We start from the raw sequence: 25625 nt of genomic DNA on the forward strand, positions 1-25625 counted from the left end.
AACTAGCCAAACATCTACTAATTAACTTCTACCACAAACCCAAGGGGCCACCTGGAACATCACATCCTCCTCAGCAGGGTCAACCAGAGGAAACACATCCACTCCACTGGTCCACACTCTGCATAACTGCCAGTCAAATTTTGCTTTCAGTTCAAGATCCTTGGCCTTTTCCAAGGCCTGTATGCATAACACACCCCAGATTATCTCACGGACTGTCTCTCCCTCCACCTTGCTCTCTTGACCCAGGCTTGTGTTAGTATGCCCAGTTTGGGACAGTTGCCCTGCAGTCATTGTTCAACTAAGAAAGACTCCTCAAGTCCCACTTTGCTGGAGGCTCCCAAGGGTGGGAATATATACTGATAGTACTCAAAATAGAAAGACTTATTTGGCATTGGAGCTCTTTGAATAGATCACTTCAGATACACAATCCCAACCCTCCATCCCCCTTTCTTTGGAGTCTATATTAGAGACTATATTTTGAGAAAGTGGTAGGAATTGAGGGCTTGCAGGGCCCTTATAAAGGGTTGCATTGCTCAGGTTACAGTTTCCTCTTTTCCTGCTGGGAATTAGCATGCCTTGTCTAAGGTGCTCTAAAAACTTGGCAGTAAGAGATTGGAGTTCTCAGTGAAGCACAAAACAGTACCACCAAGGCAGCTTTCCATTTGCGAGTCTGAACCTTAAACATTCTGAGTTTACACATCTCCTGTGCCTTGGAGGCAGCCATAAGGAACACTACCCATGAGCGGACAGACAAGGAAAGACTGTTTAAAGTTACATCTTCCCAAAAGAAAGTTGACCCTGCACTTACAAAGTGTGGCTCCAATCTGCATCTACCATACAAACGCATTTAGTATAGTGGCCCATATGCAGACACAGGGTAAGGCCTGGTAATGAGACCTTCAAAAATAGTGGTCTCAGATAAACAAAAAAGACCTCTATTAACGTACATGGTAACTCTCCAACTCTCTACTTGCCCAGGCCTTGGCTTTTGTTTTTCCATTATTAGACGAGGCCCTAGTGTATGCAGAAAGTAATAGTATGTGGTCTGGAGATGTACTTAGCTGGAAAAGAGAAGCAACAAACATCAAAATGGTAATATAACAATTATGAAAGAAGGTCAAAGGTGACCGGTAAAAGGGAAAAAAGGGACTTGTGTCTTTGTATTGTTCAAAGAGGGCTTGCAAGGTTGTCAGAAGAGTACACACACACACACACACACACACACACACACACACAGGTATATATAAGAAATTTAGGTCTTGTCTACTTTGGAAGACCATGGTGACTGGAAAACTAGTGAAGTTACAACATCACAAAAATCAAAAGACTGAAACTGAGTTATTAAGAAAGGAAGGGAATTGTTAAATTATTAAAAAACCAAAAAGTTTTAAATAAAGACAGACATACTTGGGAGAAAGAAATCTATTTGCTAAAGATTAAACACCCTGCACCTTCAATTAAGGTATGAGAGCTCACAAATCACATTCAAGATTCCTCCAGGAAAAAAACAACAACAAAGAATTAGATTTTATATTCCTAACATTTCTGAAGTTAAAAACAAACAATACGTAAATAAACCTTACAGGCCTTTTTCTACACACAATAAAGCAGCACAAAAGATCCTTTGCAGACCATCTTTAAAATAATAATAATAATAATCTATAGCTTAAGATGAAGCAGGTCTATTCAGACTGTAGCATCATTGCTCCCAACTGGCAGCTTCCACTGCTGAGCTCTGTTGCCCCAATGACTAAGCAGGCTCCCCTCCCTGATGTCTGGGGATGACCTCATATCATCATCATGTCAGTTAAAAAAAAAAAAAAAAATTTAAACATTTCTACACAAGAGTCATCCTGCAGCTGCATTAGGACAGGTTTCTGCAACATATTGTTAAGTGTACTACTCCTCTGAGCAGCAGCATAGAACGCCTCTGGCTGGTAACTGCTGTGACATACAGCAGTGGTTCTCAAACTAGGGCCACCACTTGTTCAGGGAAAGCCCCTGGCGGGACAGGACGGTTTGTTTACCTGCTGCATTTGCAGGTTTGGCCGATCGCAGCTCCCAGTGGCCGCATGGCGGCTGCGGGAAGCGGCAGCCAGTACGTTCCTCGGCCCGCGCCACTTCCTGCAGCTCCCATTGGCCTGGAGCGACAAACCACGGCCACTGGGAGTTGCGATCGGCCGAACCTGTGAACGCAGCAGGTAAACAAACCTACTCGGCCCGCCAGGGGCTTTCCCTGAACAAGCGGCGGCCGTAGTTTGAGAACCACTGGCATACAGCATATGCAGGAACCAGCCCCCATGCCATGCTCCCTTACCCCTCAGTGTCTGAGAGTGCTATGTGGTACTGTTTATACAAAGGATGGAGAAAAGGCAGGATTTAAAGTTAGTGAAATTAAGTCAAAGACTGTCAGCTCCTGACACATCTGGGTCAACTATTCCACATACTAGCGGCCCCTCCAGGTGAAAAATACCCTTCACAAAGCTTTTCTTCAGAGGACTTCTTTTCTATAACACGTTAGTCTTGTACTTCTCATTATACTTTTATTAGTATTTTAAACTTCTAATGCATTTTTCTTGCTACAGGATCCCCCCACCAAGGAGCTGTGCACTATATAATCACATAGCACCAGTGAAACACTGCAACTTTTGGAGTGGAGGGCAGTAAACAACCACGATACAGCACAGTATTGGGGATAGGGAAGAATTTTAGTCAAAGACTGTCCATCAACTCATTGTGAGCTGCATTCCTCCCTCCCTCCGATACCCAAAATACAAGGACAAAGAATATCCTAGGCACACTTTGAAGAAGAGCTCAAAACCCCCTGTACCTGATATGGGCAGAAAGGACAGAGAGGAAGGTTATGTGATCAAACAACAAAATACATAACCAGTTAGCTAAGAGGGGATAATTTAGCTTCTGTCACTTGGTAAATAATTGTGTTGTTCTACCAGTAGCGGGACAATAGACAAGCATAAGAGGGAAAAACTAAGATTGACATAGAATTACAAAATATTTCTAGATCTTAACATTTAGATTTTTTTTAAACTACAACCTTATTATTTAATGTCCATATTTTTATCCTAATTAAAAGGCTTTTTCACAATTTTCTTCTTTAAATGCACACCATTCTAATAATAGTATTTCACATGAATAGACCTTTATTTCCAACATGAATTCTATTTTGGAAGATTTTGCCTGGAAATTTACTATTGCACTCGGTTCTTTTCTTTAAAATACTGTTTTCCATTTAACAGTATCTCTCTCTACCATTTAATATGCCAAGTTCCTGACCTCACATTTTGTAATGACATGAAACTCTATTCTCCAGATCTTCTGTTGAAAGCCTCCCTGCAGTTTTATGGTTTTCTCACTTTCACCTGCTGTTCCACCCGTATTTGGCATCATAAGGAAATTTAAATTCTATGCATTATTGATCCACTTTAAGATGTTTTGCATACAACTATTAGATCAGTGGTTTTCAAACTTCTTAGGCTACATACCCCTTTCTAAATAATGTAGTCTACTGCAGTGGTTCTCAAACTAGGGCCTCAACTTGTTTAGGGAAAGCCTGTGGCGGGCCGGGCCGGTTTGTTTACCTGCCGCGTCTGCAGGTTCGGCCAATCGCAGCTCCCAGTGGCTGCAATTTGCTGCTCCAAGCCAATGGGAGCTGCGGGAAGCGGTGCAGGCCGAGGGACACTGTCCAACTCTCCCTCCACCCCCTCATTGGCCTGGAGCGGCGAACCGCGGCCATTGGGAGCTGCGATCAGCCAAACCTGCGGATGTGGTAGGTAAACAAACCAGCCCTGCCCACCAGGGGCTTTCCCTGAACAAGCGGCGGCCCTAGTTTGTGAACCACTGGTCTACTGCATACACCCATCTGAGATAGGGTCATAATATACCTATGAAAAAAAGGTCTAACACGATCCATTGTCTGCCATTACAGGATTTTTCTCACGTACCCCCGACAACAGCTAGTGTACCTCTAAAGGTATGTGTACCCAGTTTGAAAACCACTGTATTAGATAGAAGGCCCCAATACTGAGCTATGAGATGCTGTGTGGCTTCTCCTCAGAAAAGTGGATGAAGTATAGGGTGCAGAAAATTACAATAAATAGTAGTAGGTCGTCCTCTATTTCACCAAGCTCCTCCATTTTACAAATTATTTCATGCAATACTTCATCAAAAGCCTTGCTAGGATCTAGCTAAAATGCCTCCATTGCCTTATCCACATCAATTTTCTTTGTCAGACCCTTAAAGAAACTCTATCAGATTAGTCTGATGAGATTGGTTTCTCATTAAATCCCCTTGCTGCAGCTGCTGAGCTTACTGCTCTCCTCTTTAAGAAGTTCAATTTCTTTGTCTATAGTGAATGAATCTAAAAATTGTTCCTGGAATCAAAATCAGGCTACACAGTTCTCTGCTTCCCTTCTAAGACAGAACAGTTGCCTCAGATTCAACCTTTCTCAAGCCTTAATAATTAGCACTTCAAAGTGCTTTGTATTAGGGGATCTCAAGGCATTTATGACATGTGGGTAAAGTATCATGACCCACATTCTACTGGATGAGAAACTAAAGACAGAGGAGTTAAGAGAGATCAGGGGCAGAATCATGAACAGTACAAAGTCCTGACTATTAATCCCCTGCTCTATATACTATAAAACACTCCCTAAATTTACATACATAGGTAAGTATTGAAATAACTCTAAAAGACAATAAAAAACTATGTGATTTTTATTTAAGTCACTTTTATAGAATCACAGAAATATAGGGCTGGAAGGGACCTTGAGAAGTTATCTAGTCCAGCTCCCTGCACTGAGGCAGTACCATATAAATCCAGACCGTCCCTGACAGCATTCATCAAACCTGTTCTTAAAAACCTCCAATGACAGGGATTCCATGACCTCCCTTGGAAGCCTATTCCAGAGCTTTTAGTTGAAAAGTTTCTCCCAATATCTAACTTAAATCTCCCTTTCTGCAGATTAAGTCCATTACTTCTTGTCCTACCTTTTGTGGACATGGAGAAAAACTGATCACCGTCCTCTTTATAACAGCTCTTAATATAGGTGAAGAGAGTTATTAGATCCTCCCCCAAGTCTTCTTTTCTCAAGACTAAATAACATGCCCAGCTTTTTTTATTTTTTTTTTTGTTTTTTTTTTTAAACCTTTCCTCATAGGTAGGGTTTTCCCAAACCTTTTAGCATTTTTGTTGCTCTTCTCTGGACTCTCTCCAATTTGTCCCCATCTTTCCTAAAGTGAGGCACCCAGAACTGGACACTACTCCAATTGAGGCCTCACCAGCGCCCAGTAAAGTGGAACAATTATCTCCTGGGTCATATGTATGACACTCCAGTTAATACACCCCAGCTGTAGAATATCGTATAGCTGAGCAATGAGCCTTGAGTGATGGGGGTGGGGCTGTTTACACAAAGCAGATAAAAGTAGCCTATGTTGGTGTTGAAGGGGAATAATAGACTTTAATGCCTCTGACATACAGAGAAAATGGATTGATCCAGGAGCCAACAACAAAAAAGCCACAATACAGTTCATATCCATTGCCTACCGATTGCGCTCCATGCCACTATGTGGAAGACAAAAGGTCAGTTATTTGGTTCAGCTCTCTCCTTTCATGGTCCAGAACCACAAGCATCTGTGGGAACGCAGTAAGAGAGAAAGAGAAGAGGGAATTTTTGTATTTGCTGTTCCCCCTAGCCAGCAAAGGAAATGTAGTTATTTCTGAAAGGAGATCCTTCCAGTCCTCAGGTGCAAAGTTTGTGGCTATGATGTAGGATACCAAGGACTAGGAAGCAAAGCAAGGGAAGACATGACATTCTAAGAGCTCTTACGTGAGAATAAATTAACTCTGAGGGGGTGGGACACACAGACAATACCTGTCAAACTACCAGCTGCAAAGGTGAAGGGAACAAGGTCAACTCCATAAACACACAAGCAGAGTGAAAGAAAAATAATTAAATTTTCCCATTTTGAAGTGGGAATGATTCCCTCATCCATCAACACAATAGTGAGTGTAGATGCAAAATGTGGCACACTGGTGTTAATTCAATAGCTTTTCATCATTGGAGACTTAGGACAGGTCATAAGCAGAAAAAATGTTCTCATCTCAGCCAGCTGGAGGTTTATCATCATTAAATCACCATCTATTGCGACATACTTGGATAAGAAGTGATGAAGGCAGGCATGGGAACAATGAACTCTGCAGAGCTTATGGCATAGCCTCTGCATACGTTACACCGAGCCATGAAATCATGGTCTCACAATCACTAAAATTCTACTCCAAAAACCTCACACATTTTCAAGTGTTTTCTTGCAAGTAGTCGGTCAACACCAACAGAATTCCTGCAGACTGAACACACCCAGCCTTTCCTCCTACTCACTACCCTCAGACTCCTGAAAGCAGGAAGGACAGCAACACAGCATTCTTTCATATCAGGAAGAGGAGAGGGAAAAATAAACAATCATTGTAAGCTGTGTAAAGTGATCTGGAAGAGAACTGGGTCTATCTTATCCACCCAGCGGGTGGAGCAACAAGACTTGCCGGGGTGATCAGGCACTGAAAATCATACCCTTGTTCAGAAAGCAAAAGAAATTAAATCCTGCACTAAATTATGCCAGCCTCCCAAATGCCTCCTCTCACCTTACCGGAGGCAGCAAAACCTTTCCAACAAATATTTAAAAGGCTTCGGTCTAAAGAGATATGTTGTTCAGGTGCCCAGTGCAACAAAGTAGAGACAACCTAAACTCAACGTGAAAAAGAGACACTGACTGGCAGAACTGCTTCTAGCTTTTTAAGGACCCAGTGTAGATAAAATACACAGGAGTAGTGCAGGCCTATGGCTGCCATTCCTGACTGAACAGAATAATTTAGGCAACTGCATTAGGTGAGAGTCCTGGAAATCAATAAGGCATTTTGAAAGACAGAGATCAAAGAGAGCCCCGTTGAGAAAATACTGCAGAGCACAGAAGGAACTCTCCAGTGCTTGCATATGTTTGGAGGATGACGGTGTAAGGGGAAACAGTTTATGAGAGACAGGCAATATCAAAGGGGAGGAATTAGCATCCAGGAAATGTAACCGCTGTACATAAAGGCTACATGGCACTATACCCAAGGTTGCTTTTCATGTACCTGACACATCCTTACTGAAGAAAGTAACGATGCAGTAACTTCTCAAGCAGCCAGAACAGCCACCTGGTGCACCTATTTAAAGATACTATTACCACCCTTCTCATTTCTCCAATCTCACTCACAGTCCGGTAATAAATCAATAAAACCCCATTAAGCAGATGTACCAATCAGGGTCTTTAGAGTGATGTTCAGCAGCTCTGTGATGGCAGACAGAGTGAGCAGAAAGCTATCATACAGCAATCTACCTACCCATTTGATATAGGATCTTCAGGAAATCAGAGATTTAAACATCAAGAATATTGCTATAAATGACCAAAACAAAAAATGAAAGTGAATTTCAATGGAGAATTACCGTTTTGAAACAGGAAGTAAAAAAGTAATAAAAAAAAAATCAGTGCAAAAGAAAAATAAGGACCAAGGATAAACTTCACTTTGACGAACATGACTCATAATATGGAGAAATTAATATCCTTCTTATTTCTTTTGTTTACATCACATCACGACTCCTCACTTTTGCCCCCTACCAGCAAATGGTGGTGGTGAAGAGAAAGGAAGGAATTATAAAACACCTGTTTTAATTAGGCTGGTTTCTTTTGTTTACATGCAGCTTTTTTTTTTTTTTTTTTTTAAATCACAATTCCACCCAAACATGCACTCCAACTGTCATTTTGGCCTATCATTTCACTTTATGAATATGCTTTTATTTACCCATTAACTTCACTGACATCTTCCTCATTCCTTCCAAATACTTGGATACATTCTAGCAAAGGGCATGTTATAAAGAGAGAATGCCTGATGGGGTTGGAGGGTCAGAAAAGCAGCAGCTGCACCTCAGAGCAGGCTTTCAGACAACAGCCCTATCCAGAGGACATTCTGTACTTTAAAAGGACGTGTCAATGTGCCCTATTCTCATAGTTTTTCTTATACCTGTTTGTAAACTCTGAAATTATTCAAGGTTTGCTTTCCAAAATGCTTCTGGCTTTTATTTTGGTTTTTGGGGGAAGGAAAGCAACAGGAGATGGATTTTAAGAAAGCAGTGCTCCGATGTGCCGGTTCTGAGCTCAACCCACAACAGCAAAGCAGCATAGGAAGCCCTGCACTTGTGACTCACCCCACAAGAACAAAATCAGCATGCATGCAAAGGAAAACAAATTATGTTAGGGAAACATTTGTGTTTCAAGCTTATTACAAAAAATGATGGGGGGGGGGAAATGATTTTAGAGGTGACAATGTCCTTTCTAGCAGCTGCAGACAATTTAGAACAATTAGCACAAACCAGATCCTCAGTTTAACTTTCTAAGTGATGTTTCCAAAATAACTAAATTGAAATTTTTCCAAATCTTGCAAGACAACAACAACAACAAAAAAGGAGACTGCTGCAAAGCATCAGTTTCTTATCTCATAAATAGGGCCCTATCAATTTCATGACCATAAAAAACACGTCATGGATCATGAAATCTGGTCTCCCGCTGTGAAATCTGGTCTTTTGTGTGCTTTTACCCTAGACTATACAGATTTCATGAGGGGAGACCAGGGTTTCTTAAATTAGGAGTCCTGATCCAAAAGGGAGTTACAGGAGGGTCACAAATTTATTTTAAGGGGGATCACAGTAGTGCCACCCCTTACTTCTCTGCTGCCTTCAGAGCTGGGCAGCTGGAGAGTGGTGGGTGCTGACTGAGGACCCAGCTCTGCACACAGCAGCACAGAAGTAAGGGTGGCAATACCATACCATCCTTACTTCTGCATGCATCAGCGTGCAACATTTGGCATAGAATTGAAAGCAGATGACATAAACAGGGTTACTGTAGGCAGGAAAGGGGTAGGAGGGAAGGCACGGTCATTTATATGTATGGGAGAACACCACAGTGCAGTATTACACTTCAGTAAAAGTAGGTTTCTGCCATTTGTTTCCTCTAATTAACTAATGTTTGTAAACTGTATTGAAGTTGAGAAGTGCTGTCAGTGCCAAATAGGATGACAGATAATACTAAGAAATAACATGATGTGAAGAAGATTGTGCAGCCTGTGGTGGGGCATGCAGACGGAGAAGCAAAGAACTTAAGAACATTGTATGTTCTGAGACTACATGAAGCTAGAAAAGTAGCTATTCTGTGCTATTCTTTTCCTGTGGAAATGGGTTAACACTTCTGCTAATTGTAAGGGCTTAGAGCTATTTTAGGCTCTTCTCTTTGGAACTGTCAGGGAAGGCAGTTGCTAGCAACAGAGAGAAATGTTTACTCCAGCGTGCAGGATTTGCAGACAGCAATATAGTCAGAATGGCAGAGAGCTGGCCGAAATGCTCTCCTTACACTTGCACTCACATAGCTGACATAATCATACTTCTTTCACTCAGATTTTCTTCCCAACCGCAAATAAGCCAGCTGTGGAATTGGACATGCCCAGCAGATATGACGAAGTCACTGTGCCTTTTTGCACCGAGAAAAATACATGCCTGACTTTGCAGGACTGCAGTAAGAATATACACTGCAGGGTAAATCTTTGTCCCTTCTTGACCTTTCTTGTTATATCGGTCAAGAGTAAGAAGCAAGACAGACCTGAGTGTCCACACTGCACGGAGGATCATAGTTTGAATGCTGACCAGATTCCTTCCCCACACAGGGCTTTGTGGAGGTGACAGTCTCCTCTGAGGGGCGAGGAGGGAAAGCTGGGGTAACTGTACTTTCCATTACTAGGAGAGTCTCCTACTCGCCGATAGGGATCCAAAATTCCATAGCTGTTAGTCCACAGCAGAGACACTGTTCCAATCATCAGGTAGGCATTAGTTGTTGTTGTGTGGGCCTGAGGTTAGGGCAATGGCTGCGCGGCTAAAAGAACAGAGCAAGGTGTCAAGAGATCTGGGTTCTATTCCCAGCCCTGCCACAGACTGTAATCTCTTCAACTCCGTTCCTCCATCGGTAAAACAGAGATAATACCTGTCTCACATGGATGTTGTGAAGCTAAATACATTAATGATTATAAAGTGCTTTGAAATCCCCAGTTGAAAGGTGCTATTATTTTTTATAGCACCCACAAGTATGCTAGGCACTTTATAGTACAAATAGACAGGGATTATTCCCCAGAGTTTAGTCTAATTTTAGACGTGATGCAACAAGTTGGGGGTAATCAAACAATAGGGAGTAGACAGGTGGAAGGACAAAGGTTACACTAGTAAGATCATACAGTTGCTCATTAGTCATATGTGTATCTTACACCAGGTCTACATTAGAAAATCGTATGGTTTCAGTAATTGTCTTAGCTGAACCAACACTGGACACAGTTTGTCCATGCCTACACTTACAGACAGACAGCGGCCACCACTAATTCAGCTATCATTTAGCAAACAATTGCTAAAATTGGTGCTGTTTCCAAGAGTAGACAAGATTGTAGCGGTTCAGTTGAATTTTCTAAAACACTTAAATAAATAGTGTAACTTTTTAAAAGTAGTGTGGGGAAAAAAGTCTGAAGGGATTTAGCTGACGTGAAGGTAGTTGCTGGTAGACTAGAATGTTTGTGGGAAATGTAGACAAAGGATTATCAAGGCGGTCACTTTTAGTAGAGCAAAGGAGTGAGCGAGTGATGCAGTAAGGGGCAAGGTCAGGTAGTTATGTAGGTTATTGAATTGGGCAGTGCCTATGACGTCAACAGGTAAGAAAGATCGTTTCAGTAACTGTATTTTAAAAGCTGTGTTTTAGATGTGCAACCAGCACTGTGGAGGGCAGATTATTAAGAAGTGAATGCTACAAGTTTTAAGCCTTGGAGGTATCTTCCTGGCTCTAGATTCAGAATTCCCCACTTCCTCAACCCCTTTCACCCAACCCACATATCTTAAGGGGGGAGCGGGAGTACACGATTAGAGGAAGAAAAGGGCAGGTTGGTTGGTACCAAAACTATCAAAAGCAAAGCAAATTTTTGACCAATTCTGTAGCAGCTAATTTGTGTCCTTATTAAACCACATTCTGAATCAACACACCAATAACTGTGCAAAGGCAATATCGGCCTCAAGCTTATTCAGAAAGTCAGAAGTTTCCTGCAAAACGGACTTACACAAGTGCCAGCAGAGAAAGAAACCACTTGCCCTCCACTTACCAATAATTCAGAAAAGAGTAACATTCTTTACAATTGCATTTGGAACAAATTTTCTCCTGCCTGCAAACCTTTGCAAAAAGTTTTAAATCAAGCATCAGGATGGATAAAAATCAATGAATTACCAAAAAAAAATCAGATTTTTTTTTTATTTAAATTAGATTTTTTTGATAAAATGCTTTTTGAGGAAAAAACCTATCCAAAGATATTTTTAATTAAGATACACTATAGCTCAAAGATATCTCAACATGGAGTAGGGATTATAAATTCTAATTCTATAGTATGAGACAACATTATTCATGTAATGTTTAAGAAAAGTTTTGTAAACGAATTCCAATAGTTCATGGATTAGGGACCCAATTTTATGGGGTTCCAGGGGCTTCTGTATAGATTATTTAGATTAATCTTTCTATCTACCCAATGGGACTCAGTGCTCAGTCTAAGATACCATCAGAGATGCTTAGTTTTGCAATTCTCAAACTGTGGATTTGTGTCTCCAGAGAAAACATGCTTGTTAACAGCAAAAATGTTTTTAAATAAATAAATATAGAGATGAGAAATAACAGACCTCAACCCTACTGTCCCTCTGCAAATTTGTGTACACAAGAGTCAATCCCTTACCTCTCTCTAAAAGTACAAAGTTTCAAAAAGTGTAATAAATAGAAGATTGTTGGGGGGGGGGGGGGGGGAAATAGATCTGGACAAGGAGAAGAAGTCTGGAGATAAATATGAGAAGGGAGGGACAGGCACTAGAAACAAAAGTGAAATTGTTTGAGCAGCATATTCCAGAAGTCTTGAGGTTTTTCTGAATGTAACCTTCACTGATTTGAGATCTACTATACAATAGAAGGGAAAACCTATAATGGCAGCAGGCCCTAAAAGAGACCCAGTTTGGGAATATTTTAATGAAGTTCCTCTACCTGTGGGTAAGATAGGCATGCATTCAAAATGCAAACAGTGCAACAAAGAAATGCAAAGCCTGGTTGCCCGAATGAAACAACATCATGAGAGGTGTTTCATCATCTTCAACGCAGCTTCCTCCTGAGAAGAAAGGAACATATCTGAACATGCAGGATTTCCAGGTTGGTAACCTTTTTTATTTCATACTTCTTTCTTAAAGACTGCCTGTCTTCCTTCTGGACTATTCTTGAATTCTCACGTTGGAGCAAAAAACATAGTTGGTACTCTATGGTACTATCATTTTAGATGCAGTTGTGATAAAAAAAAAATAGCTGAAATAGACAGATCTTCCTTTTACAATTTCACCTTTAAAGTTGTACTGAGTGTCAGTGAATGCAAAGAGTAATACTAAATGAGCAGTATGGTAATAATAATTAAATAACTGCATTGACTTATTTAGTTTAGGAGAACACATCCTCAACATACAGGATTCTGAAGACTATCCACCTTCAAGATCACCATCATTTTCTACAGTTTCAGAGTTATCTGCCAATGATAGTGTTTCAGTCATATCATATATGTCACATAGCCACAGTATATCACCTGTAGCAAAATGAAAAAAAAAAAAAAAAAAACTCCATCATCCAGAAACAAGTTTGTGATAAGAACCAGCAGATTACAAAAAGAGGTAATTGATGAAAAAATTGCCCAGTTTGTTTAAGCAACAAACTCTCCTTTCCGTATGATTGAGAACCCACGCTTCATTAACATGGTTCAGTCATTAAGACCAGGATACAGTCCATCCAACAGAGCAGATGTCGCAGGCAAATTGCTGGATAAAGTGTATGAAAGAGAAATTGAGCAGTGTGCAAAGGGTCTAGAGGGTGAAATTGTTAACCTGAGTCTTGATGGGTGGAGCAATGTCCACCAAGATCCTTTTGTATGTGCTTGTGTGATAACAGAAGAAGGGAATGTCTTCCTTACAGAAGCAATTGATACTTCAGGAATTGCACACACAGCAGAATACTTACAAGAAGTAGCAGTAAAAGCTATAACAAACGGTGAAAAAAAAATTCAAATGTCTAGTACGCAGCTTGGTCAAAGACAATGCTGCAAATGTATCCAAGATGAGAAGAAATTTAGAAGAGAGTGAAGAGAGTCCCAAGCTAACAACATACAGGTGCGGTACTCATTTGATGCACCTCCTAGTCAAAGACTTCAGTGTTCCAGAAATCAAGGCAAATGCTGTTGAAACTGCAAAATACTTCCATAACAACCACTTTGCAGCAGCTGCTCTGAAAAAAGTGGGAGGAACCAAGCTAACTCTCCCACAAGACATGCGATGGAACTCAGTAATGGACTGTTTTGAGCACTATATCAAGAACTGGCCTAATCCGATGACAGTTTGTAAACAAAATTGTGAAAAAAATAGATGGCACTGTCACAGGCAAAGTTCTCAACATTGGGCTTAAGAGAAATGTTGAACACATGGTGAGTACCCTGAAGCCTATTTTTGTAGCCCTACAAAATGCAAGGAAATAGCTATTTTATTGCTCGTGCTGTTGAAATTTGGAATGAACTGAGTGAGATCTTAAAAAGAAAAATATGCACTCACACAGTTTAATTACAAGCATTAAAAGAACGAATGGGACAAGCACTATCTCCAGCTCATTTTCTTGCAAATATTCTCAATACTCGGTAACAGGGTCAAACCTTAACTGCTGAAGAAGAGGAGTTGGCTATGACATGGACATCCAGCAATCATCCCTCCATAATGCCAACTATAATAAACTTCATACGTTTGCTGATGATGTTTTAAACAAAGTCACACCGGTGAACTGGTGGAAGTCACTTAAGCACTTGGATTCAGAGACTGTTGAAGTGACAATCTCACTTTTAACAGCATAGCTTCTTCTGCCAGTGTAGAAAGAATATTTTCTTCCTTTGGACTAATTCATTCCAAACTGAGAAATCGTTTGGGACCTGAAAAAGCAGAAAAGCTTGTTTTTCTTTTCCAGATTATGAACAGGAACATGGAGGTGAAAACGACTGAGTTAGCTGCAGAAGCCAATATTTTAAGTTTCTCGTGTTGACCTGGCTGACATAGTTAAATGAAATATTAAAAAAAAAAAAAAAAAAAAAAGACTATTTTAGTTAAACACAATTTTAACAAAAACAAATCTGATTTAAAAAAACTTGAATGTTTAACTAAATTCAAAAATTGATATGCTTGTTTTGTTAAAATATTATGTTTTCTGTTGAAGAAAAAAATCCAGAATACATAACTTTGTTGTTTTAGTTAAATAAAACAATTTAAATGTCTGTCTGGTGATGTTCTCCTCCTAACACAGCATGGCAAGAAAATCTTCCGAATATTAATGATTAACCTGTTGAACTGGAGATAGTTCACCTCCCAATGACTTCATAAATATCTGCTTTAATTACCTTTGGTAAATGAAATTATCAATCATTCATTTTCTGATATAGCTGTAAAACTAATCTGAAAAATTTTCGAAATAAATCACTTTAAAAATGTATAGTGTGTATCTTCTAAAAATGAAATCTACATCTATCTCTGAGTTCTGAAGAATATGTATTAAAGGTTATAACAACCAACAAGAATGCACTTTTATGTAGAAATCCATGATTAAGTCGAGTCTTCCTATCTATATGATTTAAATCAAATACACCTTGTCAAGCATGAGACTCAATTCTGAACATTACACAAAATTATAACAATATTTTATCACACTCAAACTGGTACTACAGAAAAAAATAAAACATCCAAATTTACCTATGTACGAGGGGAAATGTTGCAAGGGGTTAATCAGTTCATGTTTGTAAAGCGCTTTGACATTTTATTCTGCACTTCCATAGCTCTATCTGTGGCTCTTGAAACAATGTACAGACAATTTGTGAATTAATCCCTGTAACATCTTTGTATCGCTACCTCCATATTAGAGATGAAGAAAACTGAAGTACAAAGAGGTTAAGAGCTTGATTTTCCATGGTGCTAACTAAGCACACAATTCCAATTAAAATCACAAGGAGCCATAGATCCTCTTCACTTGTGAATACCTCTATCACTTGGGCAAGATCACAGAGCAGCTTACTGGACAAGCTGGCAATAGACTCCAGCATCTAGCTCTAATCCAGGGGTCGGCAACCTATGGCACGTGTGCCAAAGGCGACAAGCGAGCTGATTTACTGTGGCACGCTGCTGCCAGCCTGGGGTCCCGGCCGCCGGCCCCGTTCAGCCCACTGCTGGCCTGGATGGACGGAACCCCAGGCCGGCAGTGGGCTGAGCGGGGCCAGGACCCTGGCTGGCAGGGAGCGGCTCAGCCTGCTGCAGGCCTGTGGTCCCAGCCACCGGTCCGCTCAGCCTGCTGCCAGTCTGGGGTTCCATCCGCCGGCCCCTGTAAATGTAAAATGTATTACTGGCACGCGAAACCTTAAATTACTGCGAATAAATGAAGACTTGGCACACTACTTCTGAAAGATTGCGGACCCCTGCTCTAATCATTAGACCTCTTCCATATAAAGCAGCTAAGTGTTATTATAATAAAAGTTCTTACATGAAAGTTATATCATTTTGCAAACAGTAGACCAAAAAGGGATCAGTCATCCCATAAGGAGTACAAATTCCATGAGGACCTGATCCTGCTTTCACTGAAGTCAAAAGGAATTCTGCCAAGACTTCTACAGGAGCAGCAGGAGGCCCTTTTGCTGTCAATATGACCAACAATTCAGCTGAGTTAAAGGGATTTTTCACTAAACTAGATAAATACCCTTCATCTCACACAATATGTTAGTTTCTAGGTTGAATAGAACAGTCTTTTGAGGAAAGTGAGTGAAGGGGATGTCCCACAAACTCTGTATGAACACTAATTGATTAAGCCTCACACAACACAGTTGAGCAGGTAAATATTATTAATCCAATTTTTATAATGGGTAAACTGAGGCAGAGTGACTTGCCCATTGCTTCATAGTGAGTCAGTGGTAAAGCAGGGATTATAACTCAGGAGTTCCTGGCTTCCAACATCCACTGCTCATTCCTTCAGACCATGTTTGGAAGGCATCAGGAAGAGGAAAAACATCTATACTCTGATCATATGGACTAAAATCTAGAAAATAATATTGAGGAGTACAGCTTTCAAAAATAATAATAATCTAGCAAGTTCATCCCACCCTTGAGAACAAAAGAATGGCCATATTGGCCTGGACCAATGGTCCATCTATTCCAGTATCCTGTCTTCTGACAATGGCCAGTGACAGATGCTTCAGACGGAATGAACAGAAAAGAACAATTATTGAGTAATCCACCCCATCGTCCAGTTCCAGCTTCTGTCAGTCAGAGGTTTAGTGGCATACAGAGCATGGCATTGTGCCCCAACCATCTTTATTAATAGCCACTGATGGACCTATCCTCCATGAACTTATCCAATTCTTTTTTGAACCCAGTTGTACTTTTGGCTTTCACAACATCCACAGCAACAGGCTCCACAGGTTCACAGTGTGTTGCATGAAGTAGTACTTCCTTATGTTTGTTTTAAACCTGCTGCCTATTCATTTCATTGGGTGACCCCTGATTTGTGTGTTATGTGAAGGAGTAAATAACACTTCCTTATTCACCTTCTCCACAGCAGTCAAAATTTTATAGACCTCTATCATATCTCCCCTTAATCATTTCTTTTTCACCCTGAACAATTCCAGTCTTTTTAATCACTCCTCATAAGAAACTGTTCCATACCTTAATCATTTTTCTTACCCTTCTCCAATTCTTTATATCTTTTTGAAGATGGGACAACCAGAACTTCACACAGTATTCAAGTTGCGGGCATACCATGGATTTATATAGTGGCATTATATTTTCTGTCTTATTATATATCCCTTTTCTATGGTTCCTAACATTGTTAGCTTTTTTGATGGCCACTGCACACTGAGCAGATGTTTTCAGAGAACTATCCACAATGACTCCAACATCTCTTTTCTTGAGGGGTAAGAGCTAATTTAGACCCCGTTATTGTACGTACAGTTCGGATTATGTTTTCCAATGTGTATTACTTTGCATTTATCAACACTGAATTTCATCTGCCATTTTGTTGCCCAGTCACCCAGTTTTGCTAGATCCCTTTATAACTCTTCGCAGTCAGCTTTGGACTTAACTATCTTGAGCAATTTCGTATCACCTGCCAACTCCCACTACAGATCTTTGGGAGACCCTATTTACCTCTTGTGTAAATAATAGACTTATGATAGCATCATACTGCTTCAGTATAATTGCAACATTTTTCTAAAAAAATAACCCCCCCCCCCCCACACACACACACACACACACACCACACGCCTGGCTATTGCTATCTATAGAAAAGCTCTATCATCAATAGGACAGCTCTCTGACCAGTACTTTAGACTCAAAGACTTTAAGGCCAAAAGGAACCATCATGATCATCTTGTCTGACATCCTGCACATTGCAAGCCACAGAACCTCGTCCGCCCACTCCTGTAATAGACCCATAACCTCTGCCTGAGTTACTGATGTCCCCAAATCATGATTTAAATACTTTGTGCATCTGTTCTTCTATACTCCCTTTGTATTTTTTCCCAAAAGCTCTCTCTGAAACTGCAGGCTAAAGAAAATGGCACCTAAAACGTTTGAGTGAATTTAGTGTTTATAAAACTAACATTTATCAGGATTCAGACACAGAGCAGGCTGACTTTTTTGCAACCTTACCTGTTGCTGCACTGTCCCTGCACCTCATTCCTGAACTGTAGCATCCACTTCTTTAGGTACTTACTTGGCCCTCGTCACCACTGTATCTGAGCACGCGAATCTTTAATGCATTTATCTTCACAATACCAATACAGGGTAAGGAAGTGCTATTATTCCCATTTTACAGATGGGAACATAGGTACAGAATTGCTAACTTACTTGCCTAAGATCATACAGGAAGTTTGTGGTAGAGCAGGGAACCGAACGTAGGTCTCTCAAGATTTAGGCTAGCACGCTAATCAGTAGACCCTCCTTCCTCTGTTACCCAGTCCTAGACCTCACCCTAGTACTCTGCTTACGTACCACAATGCTGGCTTGCAACACCTTTTCTATTCCAGCCTAGGGCCAGTGTTCAGCGGGAACTGCCACTCATACTAAACCAAGGATATGGTAAACTAAGGATATGGTAACACTGTATTACAGCTGAGACAGGTTTAGAATGGGTACTACCAATTTCCTTTTACCACCAATGGACCACAAAAGACATACTAAGCTCTTAACAGGAGTAATGTACAGGGCACGCAGACAGGAAGTCCTATCACAATCCAGGAACATCAATTAAGTCCACTTCATAGGGCCACAGCTTGTGCACACAGCATTCATTATTCCAGTCTCTCCTCAGCAGGAACTATGCCTTAATTTTGTCTGGGCAGCCATATGTTCTATAGACCAATGTTAGACAATCTGACCGAATCCTTGCCATGAATGCATTTACAGTGTAAAGGGGCATTTTCACTTACCTAAAGTTAAAACTAACTTGTTTTAAATTTATTACATTTAACAGATAGAAACACAGATCAAAACCTTTTAAAGTGTAAGAAATGCACTTTGATATTATTTTAAAAAGGATAAAAAAAATTAGTTATAGCAAGATAGTGCTTTTGAGTGAGAGATCTAGCTTGACTGTACATTACGCTCAACTTCACCACCTACTTCCCTAAACCACTCCAAAAGAAGACAGAATAGTTTCTCTCTTTCCCGCCCCCACAGTGCAATTGCAATCTTTGAACCATCAAAATACACAAACTAGCTTCCAGGCCCCCAAGGAACGGAGATATGTTAGAGCTGAATGTTTTTAGAGTCCAGCGGTTCAGAGTCAAATATGTCCACCTTCATAATGAGCCACTCTCAAATACAGGCCCTAATCATGTTCCCAAGCAAATGGCAAAATCCCCACTGATTTCAACAGGAACAGCCATCAGAGGAACTAATTTAATATTCTGGGTGTAGGAAATCATTGCAGTTACCTAATAAACACTGGTTAACTTTAACCCTCCCTAGCTTACATCATATTTCTAACCATAAGTAAACTGACTAGCAAAAATTTTTAGGTGGTAACAAACTGCAGATTATCCTATTGGCTGCTGCTCTGTCCTTATGGGATGCTGAAACCAGGTGCCTTATATGCTAGTGTTGAGATCTGAAAGCGATATTAAGTACTGAAATCAGTTTCCATGCACAAGATATCGAAGATTTGGATACAGGCTTGCAGTTACTGCAATCAAATTCCTGGGTGCATGGAGATTTCAGAACCTGAGCCAGAAGCACTGACCTACAGAAAGCACAGAAACCTGTTCCAGGGGATTTGGATACCTATCAGAAAACAAGCATGGCATGACCTAACCCCTATTTATACATGCCAAAACCCACCCAGCTTGTCCACTTAAGAACCTGTACTCAAAAGGTCCAGAATTAGGATAGCAGCGTATACGGCTCAGAATTAAGATAAACGTGGTAGAGATTTGGGAGGCTGGGAATGGAGGAAATCTTGTACAGCTCTTACCTGTACTAAACACAAGTCCCTCATGTTCGTTAACACTAAGTTTACTCTAAAATTTTAAGACAAAAAGAGGGGTATTAATTTTAAATTGCACGTAGCAAGACTGCAGCAGCTGTCAAATAATGAATAACAGCAATGCAATTTGAATCACCTCTCTGCTCTCATACCATAAGCAACTCCCCACCCAAAGGGCAATTTACCACATTTCACTAAAATGAATATGAGCCAGAATTCTCTGTACCAAGTTTCCACACTAAAAAGGCAGTCTTCCTGTTGAGGCAGTCCATTAGCAGCGCTGAGCTGCGTAGCTGCACATACGCAGCTTGCATGCATTATACAGATAAAAAATAAATAAAAATAAAAAGCAAAGTTACCAAGCACTCAATCTCTCCATTTCCCACACACTCTCTCCCTCTCTCTCCTCTCCTTGCTGCAAACCTTCAGGCTTGCAAAAACCACAGCCATGATTCAAATAGCCTCCACGGTGTTGATTCTAGCCTCAATCAGGAGCAAGGTGCAGGAGTGCGCAGGCCCTTTAGACCTTATAAGAACCCTAGATTTCAATTTACCTCGTTCTAATATGAGGCAGACACTGTCAAAATTATGTAACGGAGCGAGTCCTTTCTCTCTCTTTTTGTTTCACTTCCCAAGAAACGACAAAAAAAAAAAAAAGTGTTTTCCAGACCCGATCCTCAAGGCTCCCAGGAAAGAAGCAGGAAGTTCTCTTGCAATCAAGAATATCCCACGAAGTGGTCACTACTCAGCTCCCCTTCTGTGCACAAGCAAAGCGAAGTCCTGCACTGTACTTGGCTGAAATCTACAGCTCCTGTTTTTGATTCTCTCTCACCTCCAGTCCCACGATGCAGTGTCAGGATTGCATGGCTCTGACTCATCGGCTGAGCTCACAGCTTTAAAAAAACCAACAAGGCGGTGGCGGCAGCAGCGAGGGAGGGCGCTTTCTCCGACCTAAAGGATTGCACAACTCCCAGGCAAGGAAACAAGAAGCACCCGCCTCCTAAACACACATGCACTATAGAGAACTGAAACCAGCTCTTCCACTTCATCAGCACAACTGCCTAAGTCAGGAGCCATCTCTCCCCCGCTCCCTCCCTGCTCAAGCAGGCCTGGGCCACTCCCACTTCCCGTTGCCATATAAGGCAGTGAAAGGGTTTTAAAACCACCTAGCAACTCCACAGAGCTGGGGATTTCCAGTATATTTTCGCTCTACAGAATAGCTTTCCCTCTCACACACATCTACTGTTTGATTTGCAAAAAAGCATCTAGTTAGCATCTCTTCAAACCACACCAGGAGAATGACTTTTGGAGAACATTGTGTTACCCACGAAGACTTCATATGCAGTTTATCTTTCCACTGAGGAAACCTCTCTTTGCAATTTGCTATGTTCAAAATAGTTACATATGCATTAAACGGAAAATAAGCTATTACAACTGATAATTGGGGTGCATATCAGAGACAAAAATATCCAACTCGCCTTCTTCTGGGATGTTATGCTCACAAAACAGTTCTGTTTACAAACTCTCCAGGTGCAGGTAGGCTAGGCAAGTAAAAAGATGTACATACATGTGGGACAGATAGAGCATGACTCGGTAGCATAGGAAATGGGACAATGTCAGATCAGAGGTCTCAGCAGCTCTGCTGCTGACTCACTGTTTAAGTGCCTTATCTAAGATTAAACACTTTGGCTCTCAGCACTGCCAACCCCAAACATTCAAAAACAAAAGCCAAATAATCGTGACATTGGCTTAAAAATCATGACAATTTAAAAATAATACAGGATATACATTTTGGGTTGCTTATTTTAATTTGCCCTCTTGGTTTTGAGCTTTTAGTATACACTTGGGGCACATTTTCAAGCTTTTCTCAGCAGCCATGAGGGCCAAAAATTCACTTAAACAATACAAAAGCCAAAATTCTCACAATCATTTGTCTCCAGGGGCTGAGGCTTTAAGAAAAAACATTAAATGTAAAATTGTGAGCATTGGCAAAACTGGTTTCCTGCTTTGTAAGACAGGTATATCGATAGACACCTATTTAAAGTGCTTTGAGATTTACACACGAGGAAAGGTAAGTAGTAGTATTACTTAAGAACATGCTTTGAACCTGAAACTACTTTTAACTATTTTTTTCTGATTGATTAGATTGTACAGTGGTTATCACTTTAAATAACTAATTGTTCTCTTTGTTTTTGAGTCCCCCTGCCAATTTTTGTGGTTTTCAAAAAAAAAAAAAACAAAAAAAAAAAAAAAACACATTTTCTTTTCCCTGTTGCTGTGTGAAAAATCCCAAACTACAGGAGAAACTGACTATATAAGGAAAACAGTGCTGTCAAAGACAGCAAATAAAACAATTAAATAAATATTTGTTTTCTTTAATCTTAGGTATGTTACTTGCAAGAATATTAGGGAAAAAATTCTGACGAGTAATTTTTAAGTGACGACAGCCCTTAAAAATCAGATTAGACTTATGCTGCATGGACCATTCCTAAACTACTGCCTTGCTAAAACCTGCCTGCTTTCTTTTGCACTCTAAGCACAGTCCTGGGCCCCAGCCCTGGAAGATGTTCCATGCAGGTGAACTCTTATGCTTGCATGATGTCCCACAATGGGGTTTTGTGCAGGCACGCAGACTTCCCTAAAGCAGCTTGCAGACTCAGGGCCTATGGCTGAAGAATCTGACGTTTCCATTACCCCCATGTTTGTTTTGGGTATTTAAAATTTGAGGTCAAGCACAGACAACAGCTCATTTCCACTACTGTTGCAATGTGCAAGAAGGCTGCAACTGAGAGCAGAGTGAAATGTCACAGGATAAATTAGAAGGAAGAATTAACTAACTGCCTTGTGAACCTTGAAGTATGCTGGTTTCTGCAAGCACAGTTCATCTTGCACCTGCATTCTCCATTCCCTTTGCACATTCAGTACAACATAACAGTCCAGCATTTATTACCAAATGCCTTTGGTGCCCCAAAGAGATCATGGGAACAGAAATTGTTTCACAAGGGATGGCACAGCGTACCCAGTAACATTTTTCTGAAGCGCATACACTACCACCTACAATTACAAAAGCATCTCCTCATTAAAATCAATATTTGCTTCCTTTCTTTGTGGGACATTATAGAACACCATAAGGGAAAAAAGCGTCTCATGGAGTGCACTGTTAGGTACATATTATGATGTGAAGTGCTGTACAAACAGAACAGAAAAATGGTCCCTGCCCTAACCAGCTTACAATCTAAGTATAAGACAAGAGACAGCAGATGGATATAGACAGATGGGGAGTACAAAGAAACAATGAGACATTACTCGTGATAGGCAGTGGCCTCTGCACACCAACAACCTAACTGCTATCAATTTCTTTGTAGGCATCACAGCAAAGAAGAGTTTTGAAGAGGGATTTGAAGGTGGATAGAATCATAAACAATTAGGGTTGGAAGAGACCTCAGGAGGTCATCTAGTCCAATCTCCTACTCAAAGCAGGACCAACACCAACTAAATCATCCCAGCCAGGGCTTTGTCAAGCTGGGCCTTAAAAACCTCTAAGGATGGAGATTCCACCACCTTCCTAGGTAACCCATTCTAGTGCTTCGCCACCCTCCTAGTGAAATAGTGTTTCCTAATATCCAACCTAGACCTCCCGCACTGCAACTTGAGACCATTGCTTCTTGTTCTGTCATCTACCACCAATGAGAACAGCCGAGCTCCATCCTCTTTGGAACCCCCCTTCAGGTAGTTGAAGACTGTTATCAAATCCCCCCTCACTCTTCTCTTCTACAGACTAAATAACCTCAGTTCCCTCAGCCTCTCCTCATAAGTCATGTGCCCCAGCCCCCTAATAATTTCTGTTGCCCTCTGCTGGACTCTCTCCAATTTGTCCACATCCCTTCCATAGTGGGGGGACCAAAACTGGACACAATACTCCAGCTGTGGCCTCACCAGTGCCAAATAGAGAGGAATAATCACTTGCCTCGATTTGCTGGCAATGCTCCTACTAATACAGCCCAATATGCTGTTGGCTTTCTTGGCAACAAGGGCACACTGCTGACTCATATCCAGCTTCTCGTCCACTGTAATCCCCAGGTCCTTTTCTGCAGAACTGCTGCTTAGCCAGTCAGTCTCCAGCCTGTAGCGGTGCATGGGATTCTTCCTTCCTAAGTACGGTAGTGAGGTAGCTTTTGTACTGTAACTAAGCGCAATTCATTTTTTTCTGCAACATACAAGATCAATAAGTAACAACTATGACATGCTGAATGCAGCCATTGGCAGAAAAATGCTATTCAACCTCTCAGCAAAGCTGGATAGATTATTTATTTAATGGTAATATTTTGGCTTCCACCTTGCTGCGAACATTATAGTACGGCCTCATGCACAAAGCTGTGTTTAAAGTGTTAGTAAGTAGAGAAGAGGTGGGGACTTTCTCTAATCCATTAATGATTATCTGAAACTTACTCCCCACTTTCAAGAAATTGAGGGTTTGCCCCATCCCTTTTATCTTATTTATAATGTTTATTAAAAATAAGAAGGGATGTTTCTTATTAGGTTTTTTAATACTTAGAAACATCAAGAATATCAGTAACTAAAACACAAAATTCTCCCTCAATTGCTCAACTTTCATTTCTCAACTCTTGCAATGGCACAATGTTACTAGCTCTCTACTCAGAGTCTTTGAAAGGAGGAAGACCTGAAATTCTGATACTAAGGAAAAAAAGGACACCCTGCCACTCACACAAATATTTCAGGCTTTCAATATATTATAATGAAGCAAAAAAAGACAAACTGAACTCCCACTCATCCCTCATCCAAGCAACCTTTAACATTCTTTCACAATTGTTGTACCTTCTGTACAAACTACAATCTTGGCCTGTCTCTCTGACATCTTCTTGTGGATGTCTAGCCATCAGTTCAAGCTCAACATGATTAAAGCAGGGAACCTAATCTCCCTACCACCATTCAAAGCCCTCCCCACGACCTCCTTTCTCAATCACTCTGGACAACACCACCATCTTGCCTGGAATTTAGGCCTGCAACCTGGACATCATCTTCAACTCAGACTTCACTCTTGGGCCTCACATCCAGACTACATCTAAATCTTGCTGATTCTTCATGGATTAACAGCTCAAATATATGGCTTTTCTCATCAATTCACACATCTAAAAAACATCATCTCTCCAGACTCTCATCATCTAGCATCTAGATCAGAGGTCCTCAAACTGCAGTCTGTGGACGACCAGTGGTCCACGAGCTCCATTCAGGTGGTCCGTGGATAGTTCCCTCTAAGGTGCACACCTAGGAGGCTGCGCACAAGAGAATGAAGGACCACTCACCTAATTAGTGGAGCCACACAGGCGTGGCTCCACTAATTAGGTGCCTGGACCCTGGAGAAGACGGACATGTAAGGTGGTGGCCTTGGGGGAATAAGGGGTAGGTGGGAGGGGAAAGTGGGGTGAGAAGAGGGGTGGGGGGAAATTTGGGACGTGCAGGGCTGAGGTGGCCAGAGAAAGAGGCGACTTTCCCCAGCTCCAGGGCTATCACTGCCAGGGAGAGACAGCCCTCCTTCCCAGCCTCAGCTTGGGGGCTGCCATGGCTGGGGAGAGAGGGCACATCCGTCAAATTAGAAAGATAAGACCACTAATATTAAAATATGACTTGTGTGCTTTTATTTGTAGAACAAAAAAACATGAATTATTATTAAGGTTTTTTTTTTAATATAGCGCTTTTATCCAAAGCGCTTTACACTAGTTAGCTAACGGTACAAACAACATTGGGAAAGATCATTAAGTGGCCTGCCGGACCCTCAGCAATTTTTAAGTGGCCCGCAAAAAAAAAAAAGTTTGAGAACCACGGATAGATTACTACAACAGCCTTCTCTCTGGCCTGGACCAATACACTGCCCCACTCATATCTATTCAGAATGCTGCTGCAAAGATCAT

At 41.0% G+C, this 25625-nt stretch overlaps 1 protein-coding gene across 3 annotated transcripts in view; it reads right to left on the reverse strand.

Moving 5' to 3' along the window:
- MIDEAS (mitotic deacetylase associated SANT domain protein) overlaps positions 1-25625 on the reverse strand; it is a 77463-nt gene that overhangs the window by 26753 nt on the left and 25085 nt on the right. The window contains exon 1 of one of the 3 annotated variants that reach the window (XM_054024990.1): positions 20250-20640. The exons of the other annotated variants lie outside the window; for them this stretch is intronic. The gene's annotated coding sequence lies outside the window, so the exon portion shown is untranslated. Of the gene's footprint in view, positions 1-20249; positions 20641-25625 lie in introns of those variants that run through there. 3 annotated transcript variants of the gene reach the window in all.

The sequence above is a fragment of the Malaclemys terrapin genome, chromosome 4 (genome assembly GCF_027887155.1).
Source record: "Malaclemys terrapin pileata isolate rMalTer1 chromosome 4, rMalTer1.hap1, whole genome shotgun sequence".
NCBI classification, from domain to species: domain Eukaryota; kingdom Metazoa; phylum Chordata; order Testudines; family Emydidae; genus Malaclemys; species Malaclemys terrapin.